Genomic DNA, 15,412 nt, shown 5'->3' on the forward strand with positions numbered 1-15,412 from the left:
ATAATAAAATAAGAAGAAAAACCTGAACAAGATCATATATTGTAATATCATAACTTTAGAGCGTGCGCTAATATCCTCTTACTGGCCTTCCAGCCCTGTCAGTGTCTTCCCAACACACCCTTTGTTCGGGAAACTTCCTTTCGAACAAGGCCGTGACTGTCCTCCTTGACGGTGGGGGGCAGGGGATACAGTAGATAAAGTCAAGCCTGATTGGAACCCCAGTCCGTCTCTCAGCAACAGTGTAATTGTGCTCCCAATGTGCAGAGGCTCAAGTGATGGTATTTAATGCAGGGTTGCTTTGCCCTTGACCACGTGAGTGCTCGTCACAGCCAACAGCCCACACACATCCACTGTCCTCGCACCTGCGTCTTTGCACTAAGTTATACTCATGCTTTAAGTACGCATGCCCCTACCTCCATGAAGCCCACCCGAGGCTGCCAGGAATTATTACTCAAGCACTGGTGTGTGTGGTTTCGAATATGCACTCTCCTTAATTGAACTGTAAGCTCCTTGAGGGGAAAATCAGTCATATCTGCACAAAGCAGGTGCTCGAAAACCCTTTCCTTGATGAGGAGTGCAAATAATCATGTTCCAGGAGCTGAATACTAATCCCTGCTTCTCTGACACTTCAGATTCTTATTAAATATGTCTGTTACATTATATAAATTCTAAACTTCTACATTTAATCAAGTTCTTAATCATAATGAGCAGAATTTATGAAAGGGCAATCACAGATTCCCAAAAGAACTGGAAATAGTAAATTGCTAATAGCCTCCCTAAGGATTTGCCTTTTGCACTGATAAATTAAGTAATTCCATAATAGCGGCGCCGTGAAGCGAAAAGAGCACATGGTTAAAAAGCAGAAGATCCCTGGCGGCCGGCTTGTGGCCCTGGACCAGAGACGCCTCCACTCTGTGCCTCTCTCAACCCGTGTCTTGTGTGAAACGCGCTGTGACTCGGTGATTGTCAAGTATGTTCCTCAAATTCTGAGGGCCGCGTGGATGAAGTGGGACTTCAACTTCATTAAACTGTATCTAGACTATCACACAAACAGCACATACACATGAGAGAAACTAAAAATGCGCAGTATTGTGCACACTTGGGCTAAAGTCACTGGTTCACTGAAGAGCATCCTGAAGTTCAGAGTGAGCTATTAAAAAACTGTAATGTTTGCTGCTACTTCCCTGAGTGGGTCAGTATTTGCTTGGTCCAGGCAGCTGAGCAAAATAATGGACTAAAGAGGCTCTGACCACACCTGTCTTCCACAATACTGAATTTCAAAAGTTTGTGCTCACCGAAAAGAAACTCAATTTTTTTTTAATTAAGTTTATTTGTGTTTTTGAAAAATGGGTTTCTGGTAATATTCCATTTGCTAAAATGCCAACATCTCTTGGGGGTGATAAAAACAAAACAAACAAATAATCAGATAAAATATGAGCATCTCTTTTGGATCATCCTTAAGGTAACTTTAGTTCTCACATTCCACAAAGCCATATTTTAAAGCCTAATGTAATCTTACAGTAAGGGATGAAGTTGATATTTTAAATTCTCAATAGATTAATCAGAGTTTCTATCTTTGATCTGATTTCCCTTACTCTAAATTTTAAAAAATCCATGAAATTTCAATACAAAGCAACTACTAATCATATTATAAGCCACGATGATTAATATATCTCCAGATCATTCCATTTTAATCTAAAACAAAATTTCTCTTGAGATTCCTCTTTGTACATGACTTTTTCCACCCTGTCAAGTAAATCTGTTAAGCAATGAAAGTGTTGGCTTCTAATTCATCACAAGTAGGACTCCTCTGCATCTCAAATTCAGAGACCTCTTCATGCTCCTGGGAGCTTTGACCCCGTCCTTTATAAACCGGGGTGCTTTGCGGGAAGATGAAATCTGGTTTTATTGACTTTAAACTTAGAGATTTAATGATGGTAATAAAAATATTCTTATTTATAACTACAGTTATTACTGTTATTGCCGTTCTATTAGAATCCAACCTGGCCAGAGCATTTGCATTGTCCATTATAGAGCTCACACCAAAGCCAAAGTGACAGGCAAGAGAGAGACAAAAGAGGACATGGCCCGTCGCGAGCAGCGATCGTGGGGAAAATACAGGGACTTGCTGATGGAGACACCTATGCATGTTTTCCACCCACCAAGCACTGATATAAAACCTTCTGTCCTGCTTCTCCTGGTTTCCTGGTTTAAGTCAAATTTATTTCATGAAAAGACCTAGGGCTGGAACCATCTGAATGGCTGGCTAGGACCATATCTACTCCCCCAAATATTGCCAGGTGTGTTATGGCCAAATGCTCATTTATGGAGAATGGCGTGCTCGCCTGTGGGAATCCTGCTCAGAGCTTGTGGTGACCCACACGCCAGCCTGTCAGGACCTCTGGGAGCTCGCCTGACTGTCCCTCCCTCTGGTGCTGGTAGGACCTGCCTCTCCCTTCAGGAACGGGGAAGAGGAGCTGGCCTCCTCCTCGGGGCAGGGGGCCGCAGAGTCGGGTGGCAAGAACAGAGACCCCTGAGTCTCACCTGGGTTCTCCACTGTGGCGACTTTGTGTCCAGGGGACATTTGACGGGGCCAAGAGATCGCCGTGGTGGGCACCGTGAAAAGTGCTGCCAGCATCTGGTGGGTAGAGGCCAGCACCGCTGTTGACCCCCCTCAACGCACAGAACAGTCCCCACCACAGAGACCTGTCCAGCTTGAGTGTCAAAGTGCCCAAGGGGAGGTGCCCAGGTCAACCCAGTGCTCACTGTCTGGGCGCCAGCAGCCTGTCTGGGGAGACCTGCTTCAGTACCCCCCCTCACCAGCCACCTCCTTCAAGGAGTGGGGATAGCCTGTCCTCTAGGCCCTGCTGGTTGTGGAGCTCAGATGGCTGATGCTCCTGCACACCAGGGCACTGCCCTCACCTCCCATTCCCTGGGGCATTGCTCTCACATCTTGTGCTGGCACCCCGGGGTCACTGCAGGTGCCACAGCAGCGCTGCTTCCGGCCTCTGCAGGTTTCCTGAGTCTGCACCACAAGGGGGCGGCAGCGTAGACGCCAGTCACAGCAGTCAGCAAATGCTCCGTGCTGAGCCAGGGAGTTTCCTTCACATTAAAATCCTGGTTGCCTTTCCTACACAAACTCTTTCAAAAAATCAAAAAAGAAGAAATACTACCAAATACGTTCTACGAAGCCAACATTACTCTAATACCAAAACCAAATAAAGACAGCACACAAAAAGAAAATTACAGGCCAATCTCGCGAATGAACACTGACGCAAAAATCCTCAACAAAATCCTTGCCAACAGAATCCAACAATGCATCAAAGGGATAATACACCACGATCAAGTGGGATTCATCCCAGGGGCACAAGGATGGTTCAACATACGAACATCCATCAGTATAATCCAACATATCAACAAAAAGAAAAATAAAAACCATATGATCATATCAATAGATGCTGAGAAAGCATTCAGCAGATTCCAACATCCATTTTTAATGAACGCCCTTGAAATTCTCAGGATAGAAGAAACATACCTTAACATGATAAAAGCCATATATGACAAACCCACTGCCAATATTATTTTCAATGGCAAAAAGCTGAAGGCCTTCCCTGTAAGATCAGGAACAAGACAAGGATGTCCTTTCTCACCACTGTTCTTCAATATAATACTGGAGGTCGTAGCCAGGGCAATAAGACAAGAGAAAGACATACAAGGAATCCAAATAGGGAAAGAAGAAGTAAAACTATCACTATTTGCAGATGATATTATGATATACTTAGAGAACCCTAAAAACTCCATAGAAAAACTACTCAAAATAATCAGCCAGTTCAGTAAAGTAGCAGGATACAAAATAACACACAAAAGTCAGTAGCCTTCCCATACACAAACAATCAATCTGAAGAAGAAGAAATCAAGAAAACCATCCCTTTTATAATTGAAACAAAATCAAATACTTGGGAATAAACCTAACAAAGGAGGTGAAAAACCTATACAAAGAAAATTATAAAACATTGTTAAAAGAAATAGAAGAAGACACAAAGAAATGCAAAGACATCCTCTCCTCATAGATTGGAAGAATTAACATTATTAAAATGGCCATCCTACCAAAAGCAATATACAGATTCAACGCTATTCCAATAAAAATCTCAATGACATCCTTCAAAGAAATAGAACAAACACTGATGAAATTCATATGGAACCACAAAAAAACCATGAATAGCCAACGCCCTACTGATGAAAACAAAGGAGAAAGGAGGTATCACACTTCTAAACTTCAAGCTATACTACAAAGCCATAATAAAAACAGTTTGGTATTGGAACAAAAACAGACACACAGACCAATGGAACTGAATAGAGAGCCCAGAAATAAAACCATACTTATATGGACAACTGATCTTTGACAAAGGAGCAAAGAACATGCAATAGAACAAACACAGTTTGTTCAATAAGTGGTGCTGGGAAAACTGGACCACCACATGCAAAAAAATGAAACTAGACCACTACTTCTCATCGTGCACAAAAATCAACTCAAAATGGATGAGAGAACTGGACATCAGACCTGAAACCATGAAATATATAGAAGAAAATATCGGTAAAACACTACAAGACATACATCGCAATAACATCTTTAAAGACTCATCACCCAAAGCAAAGAAAATCAAGGAAAAGATAAACACCTGGGATTACATCAAACTGAAAAGCTTCTGTACAGCAAAAGAGACATTAACCAAAACAGAGAGACACCCCACTGATTGGGAAAAAATCTTCGCACTCCATACAACTATAAGGGACTGATCCCAAACATATACCAAAAACTCACATGACTCAACAAAAACGAAATAACCAATCCAGTCAAGAAATGGGCAGAAGCACTTAAAAGACATTTCTCCAAAGAGGAAATGCAAATGGCCAACAGGCATATGAAAAAGTGTTCAACATCCCTTATCATCAGGGAAATGCAAATCAAAACCACACTGAGATACCATCTTACACCAATGAGAATGGCACATATCAGAAAAACAAGCAACAACAAATGTTGGCGAGGATGTGGTGAAAAAGGAACTCTCCTGCATTGCTGGTGGGAGTGCAAACTGGTCCAACCACTATGGAGAGCTGTGTGGAGGTTCCTCAGTCTACTGAAAATGGAGCTACCATACGACCCGGCAATTCCACTACTAGGGATCTACCCAAAGAACACAAAAACAGTGATTCAAAAGACTACCTGTACCCCTATGTTTACTGCAGCACTATTTACAATAGGTAAAACCTGGAAACAACCCAAATGCCCCAAAATAGATGACTGGATCAAGAAGATGTGGCATATACACACAATGGAATATTATTCAGGAATCAAAAAAGATAAACCCATGCCATTCACAGCAATGTGGATGGAGCTAGAAGGAATGATGCTCAGTGAAATAAGCCAGAAGGAAAAAGAAAAATATCGGATGGTTTCACTTATAGCAGGAATATAGGGGAACCCAATAAGACATCAGTGTAAAAAAATAATAACAATACAAAACAAACAAAGCAAAACAAACAATTATAAATCAGAGACATCCTGCAGGGGAGGAGGCGGGAGAGGGATCAGTGGGAGGGAGGGAGTTGCACAGGGGACTGAGGTGATGGTGCACGGGTGCCTTGGGGAAGGAAACTCTATGGGGACACCACCTGAGGGTGGGGGGGAAGCAAATATTGTTTAAAAATGAACAAGGATGTAAAAAAATAAAAAATAATAATTAATAAGAAAATCCTGCAATGACCTTTGTCTGCCACGGCCACAGCCTGGGAGCTAAGCAAAAGAGGTGCCAGTGACTAATGGCCGTCTTGGACTATAATGCACTTTCTGCTGGGAGAACAGCATGCCCTGGGGTCACCTTCAGGACGCAATGCCGGAGGGAGGGCTGGAGTTGTCACTTATTAAATTTAGGAGATTCCATGGACGTTCAGGGCTTGCATGCTGAAAATTAATGCAAGCCCATATGCTGTTGGCTATCGCCCATTGCCCCACCTTCTAGAAGAAGCCTGGCAGGATGCTGAGGCCTGCACTCCGGGTTAATTAGCACTTAGGCATGTCAGGTCACTCCCCACCCTCAACCTTTGTCGTGGGTTTTCAGGGAAAAGCAAACTGGAGCCTTGGAAATGTTTGCAGGACCATTAGCCAGGGCTGTACAGCTGCTCCCAACACAGGCTAATTTGGGAAATTGTCGTGACCCACAACAGAAGTGACCTCCGGGGCACATGACGCGTGACTCTCAGCTGCTCTGGGTCACAACATGCAGGCGTTTTTCCGGAGGCTGAATTGTGGGTTGTTGGGAATCAGAGCTATTACTTATCTACTGAACACATAGAAATGGCTGAAAAATACCGTGAATCTTGTCTCTGGCCAAAACCAACCGAGCGAGAACAAATGGCTCTGAAGTGCCGGCTTTGTGTTTCGATTCACTGAAGATTCTGAGAACTTCTATGGACATTCCAGAAACTTTAAAATGCTCAACATGCCACAGAGTTAGTGGACATCTAAGCCACATAATGTGCTTATGGAAGTCACAGTACACATCTATCCTATGGTGGCCTTTTAACACCTTTAAACGTTGCAAAAGTCCACTGTGAAACCCTTATAAAAGTTCAATGAAATAAATAATAACCAAGCAAACAAAAGCCAGAAACAACGCCAGCACCTGGGAGCCATGTGCTGGTATGGCGCTGTAGAGGAGAGCCAGGCCTCTGCCCCAGTCTCTGAGGCTCAGACTGCCTTGCAGAGAATTAACGGCGCCACAGTGAGCGTCCTTTGTGCTTCCCTACCAACCCCACAAGCAGCTGTACTTTATCCTAATGTTTTTCTGAAATATTCAAAATTATATTGAGGAAGTAAGTACAACTTGACAGCCAACTCTCAGCCTGGCCAGTTCGTCTCTGCTGGCTGTCTTCCTCCCTGAAAATACCTACCCATATTATTGACACATTTATTCATATTTATTTGCAGCAATTGTTTTCTTGAGTCAATGCTAGGAACAGAGTAAAATTTCTATATTAGCTCCTCGAGCAAGAATGTTGTGATCCCAAGTAACCTTGTGTGTTGACATCATGACAAATCTTCTCTAAATGGTCAGTGAGTGTTCAGGAGTGGCCAGGAGAGCTTATGTCACACACTCCCTAAAATTTCTGAGCTAGAAAACATTCAGTGCATCATTGACATGATATCTAGTTGAGTAGCATGAGTTACATTCTTCTTGTTTGGTCATCTCTTTGAATATATAGTTTCAAAAAAGGGTGTGTTTGTTAATTATTTTAACAGGGACAAAGTATTTCTTTGAATTCACCTGCCCTTTTGCTCTAAGCAACTGCTGTATCCCTCGTTGGCAAATTATATTATCACACTCCCTTCCAAAATGAGCATATTGGGGCCTCCCCTGGTGGTGCAGCAGTTGAGCACAGCACTGTGAAGCCGCCCGCAGCCTCTGCAGCGCCAGTTCGATCCCCGGCCGCCCTTGAGGGTCCCACATGGCGCGATAGACTTCTCCTGTGGTGCCCGCTGCTCCCCTCAGCACTGTACTTTGCCAGTGTACTCTGTCTGTTCTGTTCCCCACTCTGGCTTTGGTGAATTCTCTCACCCTCCTGCACTTCTGACTGTACCCAGTGCTTGTATAAATAAATAAACAAATCTTTAAAAAAATATATGCACACCTTTAAAAAAAAGAGCATATTTATTTACCCATGTCACACTCATTTTCTAAAGTAACTGTAACAAGCAGATTCATTTTTTTCCTTCTTTTTTCTTTCATTCTTTGGAAAATCACTCTGAGTTTCTATGAAAAGAAAAGAAAATGGCCCGGGAGTGTGCTCCCTCCCTAGTGAGCTCCAATTAGCACGAGCTACCCCATTAGCACAAGTACACAAGGAGGCCTTGAAGGTGAGATGGCAGATCTGACCCTTAGCTCATGGCAGCCACCTTTTTTTTATGACCCAGTTCATTCCTTACATTCTTCTTGAGCCACATTTCCTTTTCCTTTCCTGAAGCCTCTGTGCCCTGTGCTGGCATACTGCCAAGGAGCAAAGTCAAAGGGACAGTTAGCTGGGGCAGTGGCTGGAATTCTCAAGAAAAAACCACACCATTGTCATTGGAAAAGCCTTCTCAACAGCAGCTTTTGCACATCTTGCCTAGCCTTGAAGGGGTAGCTGCGCCACATTTGTGTGGCTGTGCATCATCCCGACACCGCCTTGACTCAAGTATTCCCCTGTTCTGGGTGACAGCTGCCTCTCCGCACTGCCTCTCCGAGCAAACGGTCCCCTCTGCGTCCCCCAGGACTCTGGCTTAGTGGTTCTAGATGTGTTTTCCCTGTCTGTTACCATGGAGAAAGCTGCACTGTCAGCGCCTGTTGCCAGTTACTGAGTGGTTGTTAGCATTGCTTATGAAAATGGATTTTTTAATGCTAATTAGTTACAGCGAGGAAATCAAACACTGTGCTTGCTTTTCTTTATGGGTGCTCTTCAGCATGTGCTGATGCAGGTATTTCAGATAAAGGACTGAAATTGCTAAGTATACTTTCTGGAGAAAGAAAACATTTGCTCAGTATGTAATGAATGAGACTCTTTTTTTACCGTCTGTTGAGGGCTCCAGGTAGGTGGTTTTCTACAAAAGGATTTAATGTTTCCCAGCTCTTATCTGCTCCCTGTGATGTCCACTTGGCTCCTTGCGTCCCGTAGCCCAGGTCCATCAGCCTACAAAAAGCCCATGCTAGCTATGGCCATCCTCCCGAAGCAGCAAGGGTCTGCGTGTGACATTACCACCGCTGGGATTGCGCGCAAGCTGCTTAAGCTCGCAATTTCCTCCCATGTGAAATAAGGGCATTAAAAATCCCTTTTGCAAGGTTTCTGTGATGGGGAGAGGGGAAAATCAGGCCAACTCTGTGGGTGGGTGACCTGTGCAGTCATACAGGGTCCTGTTTTCAGGGGGCTCCGTGTGTGGCTTAATGCTCTCCTACCCCGTCTCAAAAGACTAAAAATTCTTTTTATTGAGTTAACATTGTTACTCGTGCTTTAAAACACCTCGAGACTAGTGACAATGAGGACACAACCATCCAGAACCATCCATTGCAAAAGCAGTGCTAGCGGGGAAATACAGCCGCTCAGACCCACATTGAGAAACAAGAAGAAGTTCAAATAAATGATTTGATCTCCCATCTTCAGGATCTAAATAGTTTTTGAATGAGGGGCTCTGCGTTTTCATCTTGCGCCAGCTCCACAAAGGACATAGACACGACAGGCTAAGTTATGCTGACTCCAAAACCTGTGTGTCTTAACACAACCCAAGTTTACTTCTCGCTCATGTCATCTGCTCATGTCACTTGGGGACCAAGCTGAAGAGGCTCATTGTGACCTGAATTTCCATAAACTCACTTCAGAGGGAAGATACCAGGAATTGCACACCGGTCCCTCAAACTAATCCCCAATATGACACTTGCCCCTTCTCACCACTCTTGTTTGCCCAGACCTGAACCACAGACCCTGTCTACTGTCAGGGGCGGGGTTGCCTGGGAACGAACACACAGAGATGAGCCCTTTGTGAGCCTCACCCACACTCACCACACATGGGCCCCTCCTGAGGGTGCCACTGCAGCCCACCCTCCAGAGACTGATTCCAGATTTCTCCTGACTCCAAGTCAAACCACACTTATCTACAAGTCAAATGCTTTCTTTTAAAAGAAGTCCTTCATTCTCTCATTTCCCAACAAGTTCAAGATCCCTGTGACTGGCATCGTCCCTGGGGATGGAGCAGATGCTACAAAAGTTAATGTTGCAGCATCAGAATGAGATCCTTTCCCTCGTCAAACAAAAACACACTTAAGCCGGCACTGCTGGGTCCTTCATTCCACGGTCTCAAAATCGAAATGGCATCGCTGTTGGTTTTCTGATTGTAAAATATCAAGATATCAACCTAACACACCCAAACAAGATAAAAAAGTGGACAGTGAGCATACGAAGTCGTAAAATCAGGGGAAATCCTACTACTCACTGTTGCTTCTTTGTTTGGGGGGGCATTTTAGGATGCACACCCACACTTACAATCTCTTAAATATTAGTGTTATTACATATGTTGATTTTTGCATAGGGTTTCATTAAATGATAATCATGAACATGTATGTAATAAATACAGCATTATTTTCCAGTTTTCCATCATCATGCTAATCACCCAATACACAACCACATGTGCACATAAGGGTTTATTCCCTGCCTTCACGCTCCACTTACAGGCTGTCCAGAGGTTACTACTCAGCCTTTGTTCCCATTCTAGAAATACTCTGTGCACACACAAGCAAATACATATTTTTTCACCCAAATTGTCACATTCTATGTATGGATTTTAGTTACCACATAGTGCTCTCCTTTATGAAGGCATCATGCTTTGTTGCATGAACTACCTATAGACAAACTTTAAATTTTGTTGCTATGATAAGCAACATTACAAAAAATATTCTTGACCATAAATTCCTTTGGATTTATCTAGTTATTTTCTTACAATACATTAACAAAAATAAAATCCTGTTACTGGTTATTAAAGGGTATTCTAAATATTCATTATATAGGATGACTGTATTTATATTTTTGCATTAGCATAGCTACACAAGGCTTATTTACTTGTTTATTTGATAAGCCATTTAGGGTTTTGGGAGAAGCCATTTAGCTATTTTGAGGAGCAAATAAAACAATCCTTTCAAAAGTATTTTAGTTATTTAGTTAAAGGTGACTTAATTATTAGCATATGTGTGTGATAATGGTAAATAGTAACTATGAATATTATTTTGTAATGTGGTCTATCTGGCTGTGTTATCTTACTAGTACATAACAATAAAATTATATGTGGTCACAGGTTCACTTTACATTCCAATGAAAATGGTACTATAAAGAGAGGTGAACTGTATATGAGACAAAGACACAGACTATGGAAGGAAAGGGTGACATGGTGACAACCACAGGTCTAGTATCATCCCAGACAGTCTGGCCTCTTCCTGTGGCCCTTGAGCACCTGCTATAATGCGCCTTTTCATACACAAGAGTGTGTCGTTCAACAACCAATGGTATCTAACACTCTCCTAGAGGTGCCTAGCGAGCCATGCCCCGAGTCTGGGAAGAGACAGCCTACTCTATCCATGAATACTGGCATCTCAGTGTCCTCAGAAGAGCCAAATAGAACACATTTGACCTATGTTGTTAATTCAGATCGCTTGATACAGCTCAGGTATAATGAGCTATTTATGTATGTGTACCTTGCACAAATCTGTCAATAAAGGCTACTTTTCATATAACTCTCTCTTGCTTAGAGACCAGCCACCATCTTCTACCTCTACTTCAATGCAGTTAGATGGCTCACAGGGGATACATTTCCTCCCAGATGACACTGGAGAGCAAGGAGTAACATCCTTCAGAGAATTTGATGCCATTGTCAGGATAATTCTCATATTAGTCATGCTTATACTTCCTAACAACGTGGCATATCTTTATCGTTTTCCTAATATTTATATATTCTCATTTATCATACAGAAAAATAAGAATTATTTTTAAATTATTCTATAGCAAAACACCAAAGCAATTTCTCCTTTCACATTTTCTATGCTCATCCCCAAAATAAAGTTAAAATAAATCTGTTCTACCCTCCTGCTCCTGAATGAAAGCCGTCTTTGTAACCTATAATCATTAACCTTGTACTAAATAAAATCCCCAACCATTTGTCATCACCAATACAAGCTGCCAATAGCCTGCAAGAAGTGTCACTTAAGGATCTGAATACTTTTAAAGCAAAATAATCTCTTTTTTAAATGCTAGGTGGGAAATTCCAGGAGAGCAATGTTCTGTAATAATGAACCACACGGGCGAGTTAAGTGCCCCTGGCTTTTCCTCAGGATCCCTCACTCTCCTGCATCAGCCAAGTTAATTAGCAGACATAATGCTCACTTCCGTGCAGGGCTCACCGCCTAATTAGAACTGCGTGCACTGGTTTGCATTAAAGCCATTCCACCTCGGCTCGCCCCCAGCTATTCTCTTAGCAGCAACGGTAAACTGGCTCTGGATTTCTATTCCCTTCCTTTTCACGCTACAGAAGTTCTTCACAGAGGGTGCAAGACATGAAGCAGCTCTCATCTCTTTGTAATTACGGAATGTCCCAGTGAGAGCCAGAGAGGGTGGAGATGCCACATAATTCCAGCCCATCTCCCGTGTTCCAGAACCCAAATGCCAAGGAAACCATGGTGGGTCTCCTGCCTCCCAGGGCCCTCACCCCCACAGCCCTCCTTCCCCGGGGGCTGTCAGTCGTGGGCTTTGGAATCACCAGCACCCGCAGAGGGGCCTGAAAACAACATCTTCAGCTTTAAAAAAAATTTGATGTAAGTTGAAGCTTTTCTCCAAGAAAAACACTTGAACTGAGCAGGTTGAGTGCGAGCTAGCGTCTCCCTTGCACACATCGATCGCAGTTGTGAACTGTGACCTCACAAATAAGGCCTTAGAGGGGTACAAGGCTATGAACAGCTAAGTTCTTTAAATTCTGGTTTTCCACAGATGCAGCAAAAGCAGCACCTAATATTTAGAATCTCACTGTTTTCTTAATAGAAAATATCAAACTCCTAGTATGGAATTCTTTGCTCTTGTGCCTTGGATACCTTTGCTAGTTTGATGAAAGCTTTAGACATTTATTTTAGACACTAATTTTAAAGGCATGTGATGAAAGACATAAAATCCAAAAGAAATACAGTTCTCAAAGAGTAAAATTAACTTTATAATTTATAATATGTGTGTCTTTATTAATGCATTAAATAACATATTGATACATTTGAAATATAGGCAAGTTCAATCTCATTGTTTAAGGACCCACGTGAAGAAAGTCTCTCCTTAGCTGGAATGAGATCGGTGAGCCAGTCAATACTCTCTGACTCGCCCCTTCCTCAGAATGATCAAGAAACAACTGTAGAGGAGAAAAAAAATGGAATATTGCCAAAATATCCTTGTGCAGACAGACAGACATGACTTTTCTTAACATACACACAAAAATAAAATTAGATTTTTCCAAAATTTCTCACAGGAAGGAACAACTCCATATGATTCATTATTTTGTTTTATTATTTTCTTTTTTTAAAAAAAAATTTATTTATTTTTATACAAGAGCTGGGGTACAGGCCAGAGGCGCAGGAGGGTGAGAGGATTCACCAGAGACAGAGTGGGGAGCAAAACAGGCAGACGACCGAAATACACTGCGGAGCGAAACAGCAGGCACGACAGGAGAGGTCTGCTGCGCCACGTGGGAATCTCGCCGGCCAGCCGGGATTGAACCCGCGCTGCAGAGGCTGCGGACGGCTTCACAGCGCTGCGCTCAACCTGCTGCGCCACCAGGGAGGCCTGTTTTATTATTTTCTATTGAATTTTTTGTTGCTGAGTTTACATTGGTTTACAACACTGTATGTGATTCAGGGGTGCAGGTTCACACCTCTTCAGATGCTTGTCACCCCACGACGCCCACCCCACACCAGGGCCCCCACAGTCCTTCACATGGTCCATTGGACCCCCTCCCCCTTTGTTCCCGCGATGCCGCCCCTTCTGGTAGCCTCAATTCTGCAGTCAGATTGTTAGGGTTGGAATTTTTTCGGTTTTGGCTTTGTATCTTTATATTCTGTGTATGAATTAAACCATCCAGATTTTTCTACTTCTGACTTATTTCACTTACCATCACCTCCTCCTGTTCCGTCCACGTTGCCACAATGCTATTGAGTTGCTAAGAAAAGAAAACGTTGCCATTTGCTTCATTATTTTTTGCCTACCAACACTGATATGATAATTTATGGGCTCCTGATGAAGTTTTGCCGCCATCTAGCAAAGGAAAACTATCCCTTCATTCTATGCTTTATCTTTCTGCAACGTGACCCAAGAGCAATTTAATGTTCATGCCACAACTGTTCTCTCTATTCCACTTGTGACCAGCACAGCGGCCGCCATCCGTGTGACGGTCGCAGGCCTTCCCGTGTTGGGATGAAGGCTCTGTCAAAATTCCCTCAGTTAAATCAGCCTGTGACTGCAGCCTGCTAGGAGACCTTTGGATTCCTGGCTCTGCCTTTGATATACTTTGCCAATCAAAATCACACAGAAATTAGTTCCTCATTCTATCAATATGTATTTTCATTTTTTTAAAAATTTATTTATTTATGCATACAAGAGCTGGGGTGCAGGCCAGAGGTGTGGGGGTGTGGGGGGGGTGAGAGGATTCACCAGAGACAGGGTGGGGAGCAGAACAGGTGGATCTACTAAAATACACCACTGAGGGGAGCAGCGGGTGAGACAGGAGAGGTCTGCTACGCCATGCAGGTCAGCCTCTGGCCGGCCAGGGAATCAAACTCTCGCTGCAGTGGCTGGCAGCAGCTTGACAGTGCTGTCTTTAACCCCTGCGCCACCAGGGAGGCCCCTCAATATGTATTTTCAAGGTAACGGAAAGGCTTAAGGGAGACCCATCCCTTACGGCCACCCACGCATGCCTGCCTGTTTTTCCTGTTCTTTGTGGGGTTGGGCTGAGTTGGGTCTTGCGTCCTGCGGTTTTAGTCTCGTCTCGTGCTGGCATTGCACCAGGCACTGGCTGGATATTTGTAGCTTTGAATTCATGAACAAATATTTTTTCTGATGTTAAAACTGCTTAGGTATCCGTGAATAGGAGGAAACCAAAAAATACTCCCATGACACAAAACTGCACAAGTTTAAACTCTCCGGTGTTTGACTGTTTCTTTCTAGACTTTTTTGCTTTCCTGTTTCTTTCCCTACTGATGTCTGGCCTATGTCTGCCTCTCCTGATGAGAGGCAATCATTAGGTCCATTTTGGGGGTCTGGGTATGAGAACAAGTGTACATAACCCACACCTGAATATTTAAGCATATCTCAAGCTACGAACTGTTAAACGCATTCTGTGTCCTGGTTACCTGGGGAGGACAGACACCTTCACCACCTGGTGGACACGGTTCTGATTTAGAATTCCCCAAGCTCTCAGAATCCTGCGCCTGAACTTGGGGGACTCCCGAGAGCCTTGACAATCTCTCCCTCCCCCACCTACCCTCCACCCCTCTTCTCAGCCATCCCTGCTCTGTCCAGAAGGATCCCCCGCGCAGCCTGCAGCCCCAGGTCCCCCCAACCTGCGCATGGCAGCTCCTCGGCCACCCCCGGCGCTGCGGGGCATCGGCTCAGTCTCGGGAGGGAGGTGAACGGAAAATGGCCCACAGGACCGCGGGGATCCCCCCCCCACCGGCCATGTGGATGGGGGTTCTGGAGCAAAGACTGGGGGTGATCCAGGCGTCTCCCAAGGCCCGGGTTCCCTAGCTCACCCCCCTGCGCCGTCTTCTTGCCCGCGAGGCACGCCCGGTTCTGCTCCTGAGCTCCAAGGGGG

General features: G+C 43.9%; 1 protein-coding gene across 1 annotated transcript in view; it reads left to right on the forward strand.

Moving 5' to 3' along the window:
- PRKN (parkin RBR E3 ubiquitin protein ligase) overlaps window positions 1–15,412 on the forward strand; it is a gene marked incomplete at both ends in the record, with an annotated part of 806,365 nt that overhangs the window by 723,997 nt on the left and 66,956 nt on the right. The window lies entirely within an intron of this gene.

Source organism: Talpa europaea, assembly GCF_964194135.1.
Source record: "Talpa europaea genome assembly, chromosome: 2".
Lineage (NCBI taxonomy): Eukaryota > Metazoa > Chordata > Mammalia > Eulipotyphla > Talpidae > Talpa > Talpa europaea.